Source organism: Thamnophis elegans, chromosome 1 (assembly GCF_009769535.1).
Source record: "Thamnophis elegans isolate rThaEle1 chromosome 1, rThaEle1.pri, whole genome shotgun sequence".
NCBI classification, from domain to species: Eukaryota; Metazoa; Chordata; class Lepidosauria; order Squamata; family Colubridae; genus Thamnophis; species Thamnophis elegans.
Window position 1 is genome coordinate 107,193,700 of NC_045541.1, and position 18,730 is coordinate 107,212,429.

The following is an 18,730-nucleotide window of genomic DNA, read 5'->3' on the forward strand; positions in this document are numbered from 1 at the left end:
TCATGCTGTATGAATTATCCAAAAGCTCAGGGGCTGCCACAAAGAAGACAGAATCAAGCTATTATTCAAAGGACCTGAGGGCAGCTCAAGAAACAATGGATGGAAATTAATCAAGGAGACAAAGAACATAGGAGAAATTTCCTGACAGAATAATTAATCAGTGGAACAACTAGCCTTGTAAGTTGTGAATCCTCCAACACTGGAGGTTTTTAAGAACATATTGGACAAACATTTGTCTGAAATGGTATTGGTACCGGGTTTCCTGCCTGAGCAGGGAGTTGAACACCTCCAAGGTCCCTCCCAACACTGCTGCATGAACTTAGCAAAACAATACATTGGCCCATTAATTCAGTACAGTATTGAGTTAATATTGAGTATATAAACGTTTTCTGACAATTTTGGTAGATGCCTTGTCAGTGTAGGGGCTTCCGACATCAGGAAATACTAGGACAAAATTTGCTTTATTTGGTATGCCAAATTCTGACTATTACTTTACTCCTCTCTGCTGGCTGTTGCATAGCCTGACCTCGCATATATTTATTTATATAGAGCCTTATTAGCACTCCCACGCAAACATGAGTAACTGCAACTTTCCTTGAGAGTCGCAGACAACTAGATTCACTGGGAATTACTTCTAGGAATATCTTTTGTGCTGAAATGCCACTCGTTTGACCCTTCGGGCCGGGCACGCCAGCGCCAAGTTCCAAATCAAAACGGGCGGGAGAAAATACACCGGAACCCTCGATTCCCAAAGTCGGCAGGTAACGGCCGAAAACAAACCGGGATCGCACTCCTGGAAAGCGAATGCCGTTAAGATTTACTTCCAAGTAAAGGCGCACGGGGTGAAGTGCAGCCTTTTCAAAGAAAGCCTAGTCGTGCCCAACGGTGACGGTGCATAAGTTTGTGGGACGAAGGCATAAAAATCAGAATATTGGCTTTTTTTAAAAACAACAAAAAACACGAGGATATGTTGCCGATACAATAGCATTTTGCTGCGGACTTTGCGCTATTTCTGGGTCGGATGCTTTCTCTGTTGCCGCGGGAGAAACCCGAGAATGGCGGGGAGAAAAGCGGGGACGTGGGGCTTCCTGGCGAAGGAACCAGTGGAAAAACAAGAGGGGGCCGAGGCGGAGCATTTGGGGAGGGGGGTCGACTCCGTCGCCGCCGAGGCTGGGCCTGAAAGCCGCCAGCCCGCTGCTTCCCCTCCTCCTCCGGGTTCGGGGGGTCCCCGGGCTCAGCCCCCGAACGCCCCTCTCTTCCGTTCGTCATGTCATTTCCTGTGCTAATAAGATGGTGGTCACGGCCAGGAGGGAGGGAGCCGCCGCAGCTGCCGCCTCCTCCTCTGCCACCGCGCCCGGCCCGGCCCCGGGACCCGTCCTCGCCTGGGACTAGCGAGCCAGGCTGGACTGGCCGGGCCGGCGCCGCAGGAGGAGGAGGAGGGGGCAGAAGAAGACGCGGGTGGCAGAGCGGGTGGCCGCCAGACGAGCTGAGTTGCCCCCGGACGACGAGCCAGGGCCCCGCAGTGCCGAGGTGAGTCAGCCCTTCGGTAGCCAAGGTGGCGACGAAAATGGCTGCGCAGAGCAGGCGGGGCGGTGGGGGGAAAGGCAGCTGGGCGAGCGCTGGCTCGGAGTCTGGGGGCCGTTGCGGGCGGGAGGCCATCTGGGGGCCGTGGCTACGGTAGAGGGGCTTGCTCTGCAGTCCTCCCCCAGCAGTGGCGGCGGAGGGCGCGGCCAGGCAGGTAAGTAGCCGCCTCGATTTTTTCCCTCTTCCCCTTCTGGGACGAGCGCTGAGCTCGGCGCAGCCCGGCCCCTTCCTCTCCCCTCCTGCCGCTGCTGCCACCGTCTCCTCTCCTGCCTTGCCTCTCCTCTCCCTCCCCTCTCCTTGTTAAACTATGTCCGGTGAGTGACGCGGACGCGCTCCAATGGGCAGCCGAGGAAGCCAGCGAGCGCTCCCATAGGGAACGTGTGGGCGGGGTCCCGAAGGAAGTGGGTGACTTTGGAAGGGCCGCGGGAAGAGGAGGAGGTGGAGGCGTCCGAAGTCGTGGGCGGGGCTTTTTGCTCTATTTCTCGAGGAGTAATGTCCCACTCTAGAGAAAGTGAAGTTGGCTGCTGCGTCAACTGATTTTAGACTCCGTGCAAAAAGTGGATTTTGGATTCCGTGCAAAAAGGGTCATGGACTGTGCAGTGGTCTTTCCTATAGGCTGTTCGCTAGGCGATGAGGCAGAGGTGATTTGGATTAGAAGATACGATTGGTGTGAGCAGAAATCTCTGCTACCGTTCAGGAATGCATAGTCCAGGAGACTGGCAAATGCCGTGTTGGCCAATTGCAGGAACGGAAAATAAAGCTGCCAATGTCAGAAATACCGTGCATCGTTCAGGTCACTACGGCGTAGTGAACCATCGCAGTCACAAAAATGACTGAAAGACTGAAACGATACCATACCCAGGAAAAAAATGATAATTTGGGTCTTGGTTTAGTTTGAGGGGAGTGTGATTGTACAAAACTATCCATTATGTAGAAACGCATGTTCACTTAACTAAAACCTTGGGTCATCCAGAGAGGTTAAATGGTCGAAAAGTAATGACTGATAAAAAAAGAAGAACTTGTGGTTAAACTTTGTCATTTAGATACAGTGAGACTAAAACTTAAAAGGGGTTTAAAAAGGAGGAGTCAATCCATGGTAGATAAAGATGTTAATGCTTCCTGGTTATGGTGGCTTAATTTCTAATATAACAGGCTGCATGCCTTTTAAGACTTTTTTTAAAGAAACATGAAGTGGAGAGTGGTAATATCTCCTTTTTGGTTTGCAAGAAATCATTTTGGGAATGAATATGGATCTCTTGTCTGATCTGGATTGATTGGATTGGATTTATTGGATTTATATGTTGATCTAGTGTGGCTCCATTTATATTATTCTTTTTATTGGTGTCTTTTAAAAAGCCACCCAGACATCCTATTGCCTGAATATTATCAAGATCCTTATTAGTAAATAAACTACCTTATTATTTAGAAGTTCCTTTCCATTCATTATAAATACAACCTTGAAGAAGTAGACTAGCCTGATCCTGCTACAATATTTGTGTCTTTATTTCAGGGCTTCTGTCTTTCAGTCCTGTATATTTCATGTTATGAATTGTGTATAAAACAAATAAAATGAAGTAGGAGTGGCATATTAGCTGTAAGCCATATTAAGATCAAGTGTATTTCAAGTCTTGAAATACAGACAGTTTCTCACCAAGAAAAGAGTCATCCTACGTAGGCACAGAGATACTGTTTTGCAGTTCCAGTAATTGCATTATTGAGAGCCAGGTATTTTTCCCGTTTTTTTTTCTTTGTTAAAATATTTTCTCTTATTGCAATCAGTGAGAGGAAATTCCAGTACCAGCATGAAGCTAACATAGTTGCTCTTGTTTCCAGAACATTAAATTTTGGAATTTACTATCATTTTGAAGCATTTCAAGCTAGTGGAATTAGGTGTTAACAGTACCTTTAAAAGTCCTGAAGCTATTTTTTAAAAAATGTATATTTTAAGTTGCCTACATCAAAAAAGTGAAACCTGATTAATGTATCCAAAACTTCATGAACCACTATTATCAAAGGTGCTTTGTCAAAAGGTAACTTGGATTTTGTTTTTCCTTGAAGATGTTTTGCTTCTCATCCGAGAAGCTTCTTCAGTTCTGAGGAGGAACTGAAGAAGCTTCTCGGATGAGAAGCAAAACATCTTCAAGGAAAGCTAAATAAAGTCCAGTTGCCTTTTGAAAAAGTTGCATTTTGGGACAGCCATGACTTAAATGACTGACAATCTCCATAGACATGGAACCACTATTACCTTATTTCTATGATTAGCCATTAAGGGAAGACTCATGCTTAGATTCTGCAACTTCTATAATTTTATGAACTCAAGAAAATGAAGGTTAACATATCTTGAGATACCCAGATAGATGAAAGTCATGTATTGAGTGAATTTATTATTCCATAAGACCCACAGCATCCTATGTGTCCTAAATGCTGTTGAGTACATAATGCTCATTTCACAACAATTTAGATCAGGGAGGTCCTCTGAAGAAATAGTAGCATTTTTATTACATTAAGATGGCTTTTCAAAGGCTGGGACTGCTAAAATATGTAATTGAAAGACACTTTATTAAAATATCCTATGGTATGTAAATTGTGGTATGTATAGTCCAAATCTCTATAAAAGTGAGATAACTTTTCTCTCCAATGTGAATAATTTTTCTTCTCCGTACTTTTTGATACCTATTTCTTTACACCATCTAGCACTATGTCTTGGGTTTCTCTTTCAGAATGTTTAAGATACATCCTGGAATTCAGATAACAGTTGCTAGTTCTAAAATGAAATATTTGAACATCTTTGGATATTCAGGTGATCTGGTAACTAAATGTAGAATTGAGTCTACCTCTCAAAACTCTCAGATTTTTCAGATTAGGGATTTAATAAAGACAGTTGCATCAGCTGAATTTTGTTTAATCTTTCTGTTCCTTGGGTACTTGATCATGGGGTGTTAGCAAGGGCAAGACATTGTGGTTTTATAGAATGGTAAAGTTCTTTGGTGTATGGTCTTTCGTAACCTGGATATCTCCATCTGTGTTGGACTTCATTTTCCATATTTCATAAAATGATACTTCAAGTTGTAATTGGAGACAATAACTGTTCATGCAGTGCTCATAACTAGTTGGTGAGCTAAATTCACTTTTTAATTTGTACAACTGAAGGAAAAAGACCTCTTTCACAACACTATAGGCCAAACAAAGAATAATCCTAGTCAGTGCTGAGATTATTTCACTGACTGGTGCTAAATGAATGTATATGGCTAGAGAGCATCAGGTTGGGACAGACTAGCATAAAATGATGTGAAATAAGCTTAATGCAGCATTTTGGATTCAAAGGCAAAAAGGTGTTTTGGAATGCATGGCCTATTCCCTTCACTGCAGCTCCTTAAAGCAGCAGAATCCTAGAAGAAGATACCCGTGCATTTTAGATTTAAGACATTATTACATAATGCTGATCTAACAGTCACTGTTTTAATATTGATACGAAAAAAATAAACTACAACATGTTTTTGCTTTTGTTTTCCAATGTAATGAAACGTATAGTCATTTTTCTATTTTGTAAGTAGTTAGAATTCCAAAACTAATTTGAAATCACATTTCCTATTTTATTCCCCCAGATTTTATCAGTAACATCTTTAATATATAAAGATATTTTAAAGTTTTTGCAGAAGATTATACAGACTGCATAATCTTGTGGTTCAGAACAGCTGTCCTTGCAAAGCTCAAGTAATTGTCAAATTGTAATTGTGTCAATAAAACACAGTTCTTTAATTTTAACTAATCTTGATATTTTGGTATTATAGATTCCTACATAAGTCTTAATGCAGTCTTTGATATGGAAATGATTCCATACCTCTCTTGTATAAAAATACAAGAGTAAACGCCAAAGTAAAAACTAGAGAAGACTCTTAATAGTTCTTCAAAAGAATGTTTAAGAGTCCCCAAAGTGGTCTACACAGTGAGAATATTGAAGGGAGGGATGCAGCATTTTGTGTAAAAATGGCAGGATGAAAGTGGAAATTCCCAGCAATCTTAACAGACACTGTCTTCTAATTCCATGGACAGTAGATACAAATGGGAAGTAGAATGTTTCAAAAGCAACTGGCAAGAGTAGTGGGAATTTGAATCCTTGCCTTTCTTCTAATCTTATTCCAGGCTCGGTTTAACTGTGATGAACACTAGGAAAGTATACCCACAAGTGGCTGTTTTGATAATATTCTCTCTGATATGATGAAGCTTCTATAAATATGATCACAAAACATGAGAAAGGATCTTGGCACTGTACATAGTGCTTATTTGCAGTCAACATTGCTTTTTATCCCTGCTGTACTCTGGGCTACCAATCCTTTGCATACCTTGGGAGATAGTATCAGTCACCATCTCCATGGAAATGTAATCCAAGTATTGGATACTATCTTCACTAGATAAATTACAGCATACCTTTTGATACACTGATTTTTTTCCCTTTAAAGAGTATGCAGAGTGCTGGGCATTTGCCCACAAGATATTTACACTACTACTATTATTATATATACTTCATTCATTAAACATGAATTTCAGCCAACTGAACATTCAAAAATACATTACAAATGCCATAGACTGGTGCTAATGGTTGATACGGTTTGCTGCCAGCGTTCTAGTTATCAACCAAGTACCTTCTTAAAATATAAGATGTTCCAAGTAGCACAGTTTTTTGCAGTTCTGCTGGTGTTATTGCAGGAAGCTGCAATTTGTTGATGTATCTTGTAAAATTCTTGGACATGATGCCAAGTGCCCCGAAGACAATGGGTATCACTGTTACATGCTTCATCCATAGCCGTGTACTTTCGATGGCCAAGTCGCGATATTTCATAATTTTTTCTAGTTCTTTTTCTTCGACTCTGGCATCTCCAGGAACAGCGATATCAATAAACTGTACACTTCGGCCCTTTACAACCGTGATATCTGCTGTGTTGTGCTCCCAATGACGATCTGTTTGTATTCGAAAATCCCACAAGATCTTCACCTTCTCATTTTCCATAACTTTTTCCACTTTATGTTCCCATGACTTTCTGGATGCAGGTAAATCATATTTTTTACATAATGACCAGTGGATTAATTTAGCAACTCAGTCATGTCTAGCTTTGTAATCAGTTTGTGCAATTTTTCTGCATTCACATATTAAATGTGAAACAGTTTCGACTTTGTTATTGTGAAGTCAGCAGTTTGGGTTGTCAGTGGATTTTTGTATCTTCGCTTTCATAGCATTAGTTTGTAGTGCTTGTTCTTGAGCAGCCAGTATTAAACCTTCCGTTTCTTGATAGTTCCCATCTTAAGCCATGTCCACGTCAAGTTGTCATTACATTTTCGTTCAATGTTTTTCAAGTGCTGTCCATGCAAAGCTTTGGTTTTCCATCTATTTAATCTGTCATCCAGCTGTTTTTCCTTATATTCTGCCTTTGTTTCTGTTGTTTTTATGCTGTTCTTCGTTTTCACAGCCTGCAGCAATTTTTCTGTACTTTGGTTCACATAATCATTCAAACTTCGTTTTTCTTCTTCTACAGTTTGATGGATTCTAATCCTATCCTGTTTAATATTTACATAAAATAATTTGAAGATGTTATCATAGAGTATAATATGGAGTGGCATCAGTATGCAGATGATGTGCAGCTGTAAATCTCATTCCAGCTACAGCTGGTATGTCTATAAGAGTTTTGTTTGATTTGAATGAGATTTAATAAGACAAAATGAAATCTGATTGTGAAAGAACTACTCTTAAAAAATAGTAAGGCTGATCCAGAACTCGCTCTATATTTAGATTTAAGAATGGTTCTCAACATGGCTTTGCTATTTGATGCACAGATGGAAGCTTTGGCACCAGAGACATTCTTTCAACTTTGACTGATTGTAACCATTTACATATAGCCTAATAATGTTCCCAGAGTGTCCCATTTTCTTGTTATTATAGATTATGGTAAAGCAGTCTAGGTGAAACTGCTTTATAGATACTTTTGAAGTTATAGTTTGGTCTAAAATATTACACTTAGGGTTTTGACTGACTCTAAAGGATAGCATATTTTTTAGTTGCGCTGGTTATTAGTTGGTTTCCAGAAACTAATTTTGTATTTTCAAGGGGCTAGTTTTGTATATTAAATGCCTAAATGGCTTAGGACCAAAAGTACATGAAAAACTCTAAATTTATGTCAATGTCATATGTCCAGTTTCTAAGGGCAGCTAGAAAAGTTTTCCTTCAAGTTCTGTTCCCCACCACTAATCAGTCCAAAAACAGAATTAAAATACTTTAATTAATTAATTACCAAGATAAAATACTTTTTTTCAAATCCAATCATAACCTTTTTTTCTAATCTCTTTTCCCCTCAGTTGTTGATAATTACCAAAGTTCTATATTTATTATTTGCAGTACTGTCAGCGCTCAAGAAAAAACCTATTTTTTTCGTCATTTAAAACTTTAGGGCCATGAGTGAGTAAACAAGAGAAGGAGCTTATAGTAGAAATATTCCAGTCATCAAGTCCTTTGTTTTTAACAGCTTTTTTCTTTATTGAAATGTGCATACTATATCTAACTTTTCATACTCTGGGGAAATTTAGAATGATGAATGTTGACATTTAGCATGCCTGGTGGAATTAGCAAAAGATTAGTGAACAGACCAGGAATTACAAAGACTGATTTCAATGCAAAGCAGTAGGGTTAGCATTCATGAAGATAAAATATTTGTCTGAGATTCAGGAAAGGCTACATTTTCTTATCTAACTATACGGGAGGAAAATGTGTATATCAAACACAGCTGCTGTTTTGCTTATAGGTAATCCACATTGTCTTTTATTTCTTTTTAATACTATTTTCCCCTCTTCCTCCCCAATTCTTCTCTCTTTCTCCCTCCCCCACTGTCTCTCCATGTGTCTGATAAAGTAAATAATGAATTGTAAAAAAATGTTTTATTTTTAACATCATTAACAACCCAACTCCAATAGTCTCTGTTTGTTTTAATTATCAAAAGGTTCGTCATTATTATTAATAGAGATGATGCTCTCAGTAGACATTCAGACAATTCTATTGAATGATATTAAAGCTGATATTATGCTACTGAAGCGTAAACTAATACATGGAACAATGGCAATCAAAACAAAAGAAAAATAATGAATAGTTCACATAATATAATTTTTTACTATGATGAATGTATTTCAGAGTTGCTGGAGGAAGGGACTACTTTCCCAGAGGGTAAGTGAATCTTGGAAAATGTGGTCAGCTAAAAGAGGGTTAAGAGAGCTCCTCCCTAGCTCCCAGTTCACAGAGTATATACAGATAATTGCCTTAGTCTGGCAAGTTTTCTGTTTGTAGGTGAACAACAATAAAGAACTGTTCTGAAGTAACTCTACCTATTGTTCTTGGTTCTTTGAGACTGACATTTACAGCATTATGAAATTAATACTTTAAATGTGAACCAGGAAGGAACAAAGATGATGAGATATAAATTAGTGATTCATAACTCAACCCCAGGCTTATGTAATACTTGTAGTCCTCAACATAAAACCACAATTGGAACTAACTTCTGTTGCTAAGCATTGGAGTTGCTAACTGAATTGCACCCAATTTTACAACTTTTTTACATGCTCATTAAGCAAATCATTGCAAGTATTAATTGAATCAAAGGGTTATTAAGCAAATCTGGTTCCTTCATTGACTTTGTTCTGGGAAGCTGCCAAGGGAAAGTTGTAAATGTAAAGTTGAAGTGCCACCGTAACTTTGAACAGTTGTTAAACGAATAGTTGTAAGTTGAGATCTACCTGTAGGAGGGTCTGAATGAGGTGAACAGGCTCAGGTTTAATCCCAACAAGAAAGAGTTCAGAAGTACTCCTGAGGTGTTATTCAGTTGTTAAACAAATGGTTGTAAGTTGAGATCTGACCAGTTCTGGAGAACCGGTAGTGGAAATTTTGAGTAGTTTGGAGAAGCAGTAAATATCACCTCTGACTGGTCCCACCCTCATCTATTCTCTGCCTCCTGAGTCCCAGCTGATCAGGAGGAAATGAGGATTTTGCAGTAACCTTCCCCTGGATTTGGGAGGGAATGGAGATATTACAGTATCCTTCCCCTGCCACGCCCACAAAGCAACGCCCACGAAGCATGCCACGCCCACAGAACTGGTAGTAAAAAAAATTGAATCCTACTACTGAAGTACTCCCATACCAAGAGTATTCCAACTTTGATTTTGAATAAAGTACAGAATTGTTTCATAATTTGTTAATGTAATTTGGATATCATATTGGATTCATAGTTTCTGCTTGAACAGCTGATGGTAATTTTGGCTAGAAGACCTTTATGCAACTACATCTAATGTATTAGAAATGATCTTTAATGGATTGGAAGGCTCTGCTCATAACATACCCATGCTTTGGTCATTTCACCTCTGAACTATGCACAGTGCAATATAAAAGGGACTACCCTTAAAGTTCATCCAGAAGAGTCAGCCAGTACTAACTGTAATATTTGAAGCAGTAATAGGAGACTTTATGTTTGTTCATGTAAAAAAAACCTCTACTTCAAAAACTCCTCTGGTTACCAGTTTCTTTTCAAATTCACACTGGTTGTTCACTCTTAAAATCTTATATGATATGATATGATCTGGGTATCTATGGGATTGCCTGCTGCCAAATAAGATCAGGAAGAATGGTTCTCTAACTCACTCACTCTATGTCCCTTCTCTTAAGCAATATTTCAGGATTTGTTTTTTTCTGAAAGCGTTTAAAACCAGAGAACCTTGCAAACAGATTTGTTATGAGAAGAACTTCTGTTGTGGATTTTTGTATGTTGTTGTTCTTTGGGTGTTGCTTTGTTTTCATGTTGCATTGAATACAGTACCAATATTTTTAAATGAATATAAGCTGCTCACAGTTCTGCTTTGATTAGAATGACACATAAGTTACAATATGTAATTATAATTGAATTAACCTTGAATGGCTATTGTTAACAATATAAGGCATTTCAGTAGTGAATACACAAAAATTAATAGCTGTAACGGATTGTGAGATTAACCTTGAGAGGAGGAAGAGCCACAACCTAGACCAGTGATGGCTAACCTTTTTGGTGCCAAGTGCCAAATGCGCATGTGTGAAATCCCAAAATGCAATGCGAGCCTCCTCCCCATGCATATGCGCACGTCCCCTGCACATGCACTCTCCTTGCCCATTTTTGGCTTCCAGGTTGGTGCAGGCTTTCCAAGCCCAAAACATGGCATGGGGAGCCTCGCATGGCACCTCGTGCGGTGCCCCATGCCCCTTTTTGGCTTCCAGGTTGGTGCAGGCCTTCCAGGCCCAAAACGGGGTGCAGGGGGACCATGTCCAAACGCATAATCCTCAAAATATAATGCGAGTGCACATGCACATGCGCCCCACCCTCCCATGCATGCGCCCCACCCCATGCATGCACAGCAGAGGCTCAAAGACCAGAAGGCTCCTGAGATGCGCGTGTGCATGCATGATAGAGTTTGGCTGGGGTGATGACTGGTAGAGAGGGCTCTGTGTGTCACCAGTGGCACACGTGCCATAGGATCGCCATCACGGGCCTAGACAATAATCTGATAAAATGAAATCTTTGTCCAAAATGAATGGAGATACAGAAGAAGCCTAAGTTGTCTGAAATGCAAGGAAGGGGGAAGCGCTTTCACACTTGAAAAATTCTATTAGTGTAACTCCACAGTAAAGGTAGTGCTAATACTTGTGATTTTGCCTTGCTGTCTGGGCTAATTTGAATAGGTCAGTTATGCTTACACACCATGTTGGTCACATTATTATGTGCCGAGGTGGTGCAGTGGTTAAATGCAGCACTGCAGGCTACTTCAGCTGACTGCAGTTCTGCAGTTCGGCTGTTCAAATCTCACCAGCTCAGGGTTGACTCAGCCTTCCATCCTTCCGAGGTGGGTAAAATGAGGACCCGGATTGTTGGGGGCAATATGCTGACTCTGTAAACCGCTTAGAGAGGGCTGAAAGCCCTATGAAGCGGTATATAAGTCTAACTGCTATTGCTATTGCTATTATTAAGGGACCTAGTAATGGCACCATCAACATTATTTGTATTGCACACATATTTGTGCATTTATATGTCTGCAACATTTTTACTTTCTTGTGTTGTTGCCGTCTTGTATCAAAATAACAGATTTTCTGACTGCTACTGGAAATCCATCTAGTCTTAAAGCGATATCATAATAAATTAAGAAAATATTTTTTTAAAAAAGTTTTTTCTAACAATCTAATGTTCTTGGGAAATTTCTATATGAAATTTCATCTTTCTACAGTTTGTTTAATTTTTATATATAATTTAGCTTTCTAAATTATTTCTTAACAATTCTTAGAGATGCTAGTTTATGTTATTCCAAAGTTGAAATGTATAGTCACTCAAGTAGTGTAGTCAGTACATGACATGTCAGATACGTCGAGAATAGTTCTGAAAACTCAGGAAGAGATTCAAAAGGCATTTCGGGAATTTTTTACAGAACTGTATAAAGGGGATAAAATTAATGGTTTAGATATAGACAAATATTTAGATAAAGAGAAAATACCTTCAGTTAGAGAAGAGCACAGGCAAAAATTGAATCAACCAATAACCTCGGGGGAAATCTTGCAGGTAATTAAGCAATTAAAGTTAGGGAAAGCACCAGGTACAGATGGTTTGACAGTGGTTTACTATAAAAATTTAAAGTTATAAATGGTAGAACCTCTTAGAGAATTATTTAATATGATTCAAATGGAAGGTAAAGTGCCTCCATCTTGGAAGACAGCGTTTATATCTTTGATATCCAAAGAAGATCAACATACTACCCAACCCAAAAATTATAGATCTATTTCATTACTTAATGTAGATTATAAAATCTTTACTAAAATATTAGCAAATAAGTTAATGCTGGTTATTCAACAATTGATACACACTGACCAAACAGGTTTTATACAGGGGAGACAGATGAAAAGTAATGTCAGATTAATTATTAATGCATTAGAATATTTGGGAAAGAACAACCAGATCCCTGCTGCGTTTATATTCTTGGATGCTGAGAAGGCCTTTGATCGAGTTAACTGGCAATTTCTGTTGAAGATATTGCAAAAAATGCAGATAGGAGATAATTTTTTACAGTCAATTAAAGCAATATACCAACAGCAAACAGCACAAATCATAGTCAATGGAAGTTTAACAGACTCTTTTCAAATTGAAAAAGGTACAAGACAGGGCTGTCCTTTATCCCCATTATTGTTTATTATAACTTTGGAAGTATTGTTGAATAAAATACGGGGCTTGGATGGTTTAAAAGGGATCAAGATTAGGCAGCAAGAATACAGAGTGTGCGCTTTTGCGGATGATTTGGTCATAATATTGGAACAACCGCAGGAATCCAGTATGGTCTTAATGAATACGATTAATCAATATGGTCAAGTGTCTGGTTTTAAAATAAATTTAGGAAAAACAAAAATATTAGCTATAAATATGAATACTAAACAAAAGGAAGAATTAGAAGTGATGCTAGGATGTGAGGTAGTTAAAAAAGTCAAATATCTTGGAGTTAACATCTTAACTTCAAATATGAAATTATATAAGCATAATTATGAACCACTTTGGCATACTATACAGACAGAGATGAAAAAATGGGAGAAATTGCATTTATCTTTGTTGGGTAGGATAGCGGCCGTGAAAATGAACATTTTACCAAAATTTTTATTTCTTTTCCAAATGTTACCTATACTTAAAAAAGATGCGAATCTTTTAGAATGGCAGAAGGGTATCAACAAATTTGTATGGGCAGGAAAGAAGCCGAGGGTAAAGATGAAAATAATGCAAAATGTACGTGAGAGAGGAGGCTTGAAACTACCTAATTTAAAACTATATTATGATGCAGTGGCATTATCTGTAATTAGTGATTGGACTCATTTAACTAATGATAGAATATTGAATATTGAGGGACACAATCTGGTATATGGTTGGCATGCTTACCTGTTATTCAACAAAAAATTGGATAAGAATTTTAAAAGTCATATTTTAAGAAATGCTTTACTGCGGATCTGGAAAAAATACCAATATAAATTAATTGACAAGATACCCATGTGGGCAATTCCTAGACACGCAATTGAAAATATGAATATAGCACAAAAACAGGACAGAATTACTTACAGACAACTTCTTACCTCGGAAAGGGGGGTATTACAATTAAAATCTTTAGAGGTATTAAAAGAGGAGAAGGTAGTTCAAACATGGTTCCAGGCTATGGAATTACAGGCTAGGTGGAAAATAGATCAAAAAATTGGTTTTATCCAAGTTGAGGATAGTTTGTTTAAACAAATAAGAGATCAAAGCTCAATGCATATAAAGAGGATATATAATGTATTAATACAGATGGATTCGGAAACAGAATTAGTTAAAGATTGTATGATAAAGTGGGCTCAAAACATTGAAGAACCAATAATGTTGGATACATGGGAAAGAATCTGGGTAAGAAATGTGAAATTTACACAAGCTCAAAATCTGAGAGAAAATTTTTATAAGATGTTCTATAGATGGCACTTAGATCCTAAAAAGTTGGCTTCTATGTATCCGAACTTACAGCCTAAGTGTTGGAGATGTGGCTCTCTCGATGCTACATATTTTCATATATGGTGGACCTGTCAAAAGGTTAAGGCATTTTGGATAAAAATATGGTGGATTATGCAAAATATCTTTAAAAGAAGGATAAAGTTTACTCCTCAGCTATTCTTACTAGGTATATGTACTGACTTTACAGTGGTAGAGACTAACTTGATTCTGCATCTAATAACGCCAGCTGTTATTGGTGGCGCAATACTGGAAGAAGGAAAATTTGCCTACAACTCAAGAATGGACATTGAAAGTTACAAACTTAGCCGAGATGGCTAAAATATCGGCATATCTTAAAGATCACTCAAATGAGAGATATAAACGAGACTGGAAAAAATGGATTGACTATATACAAAATAAATATGGGACCAAGAAATTCCAGTTAGCCTATGCTTAAGATCAGAAATGATTTAAATTGTTTAAAGTTAGTTCAGCAAGAAGAAGCTAAGGTCAATGTAGAATGTTATTAATTTTTTTTATTTCTTTTTTTTTCTCAATAGATTTTAGACTGTGTTTGTTAGAAATCTATACCGTGTACGGGTTCTGGGAAGTTGGGGGGGGGAAGGTGGAGGGGGGTTGGGGAGAGGGTGGAGGGAGGGAGGGGTATATATTAGGCTGGACAAGAATTTGGTGGTAAACTAGAATTATTTTGACATACAAAAAATTGTACTTCGATGTCTTACTGATTGAGGAATGATGAAATGTTTGCCTTAAAAGAAATAAAACCTTTGAAATGGAGAATAGTTCTGAAAACTTGATGATCAGTCATTACCAACTGTATTTTTAATTGCATGTTACTTTTCTTTACAAATGTCATAAAGTATTACTAAGTAAATATTTCCTAGCCCAGTGGCTTTACTGCAAAGGTTTTGTAAAGTACCTGCATTCACATTTTGTACATATAATACAGATTGAGAATAATATTTGTAGGGTTGAAATGAGGGGTCCTTGGTGCTTTCTGAGCTTGGTTGTTTTCTTGCATAGATTTCATTATCCAAACTACCGTGTTTCTCCAAAAATAGGACCCTGTCTTATATTTTTTGCCACCAAAAAGGCACTAGGTCTTATTTTCAGGGGGATGTTGTCCACTGTCACTTGCGTGCATCACCCCTGGCCTCCTTTTCACTTTCAGAGGCCTTCAGGAACTTCTGTGGCTGGCAAGGCTTTCTTGGAGGCCTCTGCAGCCAATAACAAAGCTGTCCAAAGGTAAATAGTAGGGCAGCTCCACCACCCCCAACCCCACCCTAGCTTAATTTTTACCTGCGCACCCTAGAGTGTGAGGGATCTTTAGGGCTTTGGGGGGGGGGCTTCTATTGGGCACCCAAAAAATCAAGCTAGGACTTAGTTTCGGGGCAGTTAATCTCAGTGCATTGAGGACGCCTCACATACAGTATAGTTGTTGGAAATGTTTACTCCCATCTGAGCCCAATTTTTGGTTTCACATTGTGTTTCTTCCTAAGAAAGCAGTTGGCAATTGAGAGGTTACTACGTGCCATAATACAGACATTTAAGAAAGTGAGTCTTTCAATAAATGTTTGGATTATGGCATGTAGTAACCTCTTAATTGCCAACTCCCATACACAACAGCATAATAGGATGCATATTTCTGTGTACATTCTATGCTGTGTAGTTTAGCCTACTTTAAAATTGGACTCAGAATACTAGCATTATTCCAAGGTTGAAATGTACAGTCACTCAAGTAGTGTAGTCAATGCATGTCAGAAATAGACAAGAAATAGATAAAAAATATTGCTAGTACCAGGATTATAAAGAAAAAAAGAAAGGGAAAGTAGGTACTTCACAAAGTATATGTGGTGAGTGTATGTGTGATTGTATTTAAATGAGGGGGGCATTGTACAATATTTCTTTCAGCCACTCTTTATTTGGCAGATCTACAAAGTAGATTCACTGTGGTACCTATGATCCCATCATTGGGTAGGAATGATAATCAAGGTAGATGAAAACAAAATTTCCTTCCCTTGATTTTTTTTTGGGGGGGGGCAGTACATTTGGGAGTTTATATTTCATGTCTTTCTCTTAATCCCATCTCAGAGTACAAATAATAGTATCAAATAGTTTGAATTAACTGGTCAGGTATGATTTCTGAGGAACAAAAAAGAGGTGTTGACTATCCCTGAGCTTGAATAAACGAAGGGGGGGGGATAAAGATTTTGGGCAAAGAGAAAGAGGCAGCTTTAAGATTAAGGATAAGACCTTCAAGGCTAAGTGGGGTTGTTGTATTCTAAAAGTTTCTGCAAACGTCTTTGACTTAAAGAGTTACTAAAATGTTTGTTTAGGGTGCTTTTTATGTATGCAATAAATATAGTGACCTGAAAAAAAGCTTCTTTAAGAAGCTTGATGTCACTTCACAAAAAACTCCCTTCCTCCTAAATGTAAGATGAGGAATTATCGTAATTCACGGAATCTTCCTTTCTGGTATAGTGCAGTTTTTTAAAATTGTACTGTGTTCAGTGTTATGTTCCTAAGGAATTCAAACCCAATCTTTTCTTGCTGTATATGGAAGAGAAGCAGCCCTAAGAATGAAGACATTCAAGAATCCAATGCATAACTTTGGTTTTATTTGTCATTTTTATTTTTCATTTTTTGCAGATTGAATATTATGGAAATATTTAGACTAGAGAAGATGAGCTAAATGTGTTTCAACCATGTAGACAGATTTTCAAGCCCTGAAAAATGTCAGTTGTATAATGAAAGTGTTAAAAGCTTGCAAGAAATCAGACATCAGGAGCTGTAGGTTCCCACGCTGCTAAAGGTAATATAAAAAAATACCAAAAAATTGATATGAAACCTGCATAAATTAACAAAACTGGGCAGGGAATTTGTGTTTTATGCTTGATCCTTTTTGATACAGATGCTATTATTGTGAGGAATATTTTTAAAAGACAAAATATGATCTGCTTGTGCATTTAGGCACCTTTGAGGCCTTATTTCACTTTTTAAATAAAAAGTGTTTACATTAATTGTCAATGTACTGCAATTTTAATGTTGTATTTCAATAGTTATTGTTTGTATATGCTTTTCAGAAACTGACATGGGAAGCAGAATGAAAATACAATAAAATAAAATATTTTAAAACCTAATCTAAAAAGGCAAATTTAGGCCTGCTTTCAATATCAATTCTTTAATATCCATGTAAGTAAGATAAAAATATCTGTAAAACTTTTGAGAAGTGTTTATATAGGTCTTAAGAAGCTAGGTAACATCAATAATTAAAACACATTTTAGTCTATGTTTCAACACAAAGCTTTCTAGACATGCACAACAAGGTTTACTAGAATAATAAAGAAAACTACAATAAATGCCATCCATCAAAAGCAAAACCTGAGTTAAAATATATCATCAATTATACACATCAGCTAATATCTGTATAATTTTATACACATCAGCTAATATCTGTATAATTTTAACTTTAACTTAACATGTCTATGGATATTCTCAGTTTTTCTTATCATGGTGAAAAATGGAATAGGCTTTTGAGGATGTTTTTAAAAACAAATAAGTTTACAGCTAGGGAGGGCTGTAAAACGTAGAAAGAGAATCCCAGTAGTTTTTATTACTCCTGGTGAAATATAAACCTAATATAGAGTGCTTGATAGAACACAAACTGCGATTATTTTAATGTGGGTTTTCTCTTATGTCCTAAAAAGTAAAGAATTTGATTTACTATTTTTCTTCAAAATTATATTCAAGTAGCAATGTGGTTCAACAGTCTGTATAGAATAGTATTATCAGGTGCTAAGGAAATAAGGAGATGCAGGCAGTTCAAATGGCTATAAAGACAAACTTAACTTCTCTACAATTATCTGAACTACTAATGGTTAAAGCAATTTGAGGGTAGATATGGAATTCACAGTGGAATGGACTTGTCTCTCTTGTGAGGGTGACTGATTACGCCTTTGACCCCTCCCTCAGGCTCAGCCTGGTCATCTCCTACAACTGTAGACTAAGAGAACTTGAAATACAGTGTGAAAAATGCTGATTCTGCATCCTGCAGTGTATTTTAATTAAATTTTTTCAACTTGCAGTGCTACATTTCCTAGAATCAATATTTTTTTTCATTATTAGTAACCTGATTAGTATGATGAACAAAATAATCAGTATATACTGTATATTTCAACAGATTTCAAGTATGTAAGAATGTAAGAGAATCTGCATGGTTTTCTGATGAGCTTTTTTAAAGTTATATGTAAGAAATTTTAGTCTGACTTAGCATATCTTGCTTGGGCCAGTTATATCACATGCCTCGTCTTTTAGGAAGTAGGAATTGTAGTTCAAAAATTCTGAAACACCAGATTTGGGGAAACTGGTTTAGGGTAATATCAATAAATTGGCTTGTAGCTGATTTCCAGCTAATATTTGGAGAATTAGGAGACATCACCCACTGCCACATCCCCAATAGGGTTAATTTATCTGACATTATTTGCTGCTGGCAAAATTTGTTATGAAAAGTGTGGGGAGATAATGGCTTTGTATTTAATTTTGACTGTCGATGAAATAGCAGTATTTCATTTTGGCGTTAAAATGTT

General features: G+C 37.7%; 1 protein-coding gene across 3 annotated transcripts in view; it reads left to right on the forward strand.

Moving 5' to 3' along the window:
• The first annotated feature begins 1,258 nt into the window (after window positions 1–1,258).
• Window positions 1,259–18,730, forward strand: part of PRDM11 (PR/SET domain 11) — a 54,295-nt gene continuing 36,823 nt past the window's right edge. For 2 of the 3 annotated variants that reach the window (XM_032226527.1, XM_032226545.1), the window contains exons 1-2: window positions 1,261–1,530; window positions 16,794–16,956. The gene's annotated coding sequence lies outside the window, so the exon portion shown is untranslated. Of the gene's footprint in view, window positions 1,531–16,793; window positions 16,957–18,730 lie in introns of all 3 variants that reach the window. The other variant, XM_032226536.1, reaches the window with a different exon arrangement.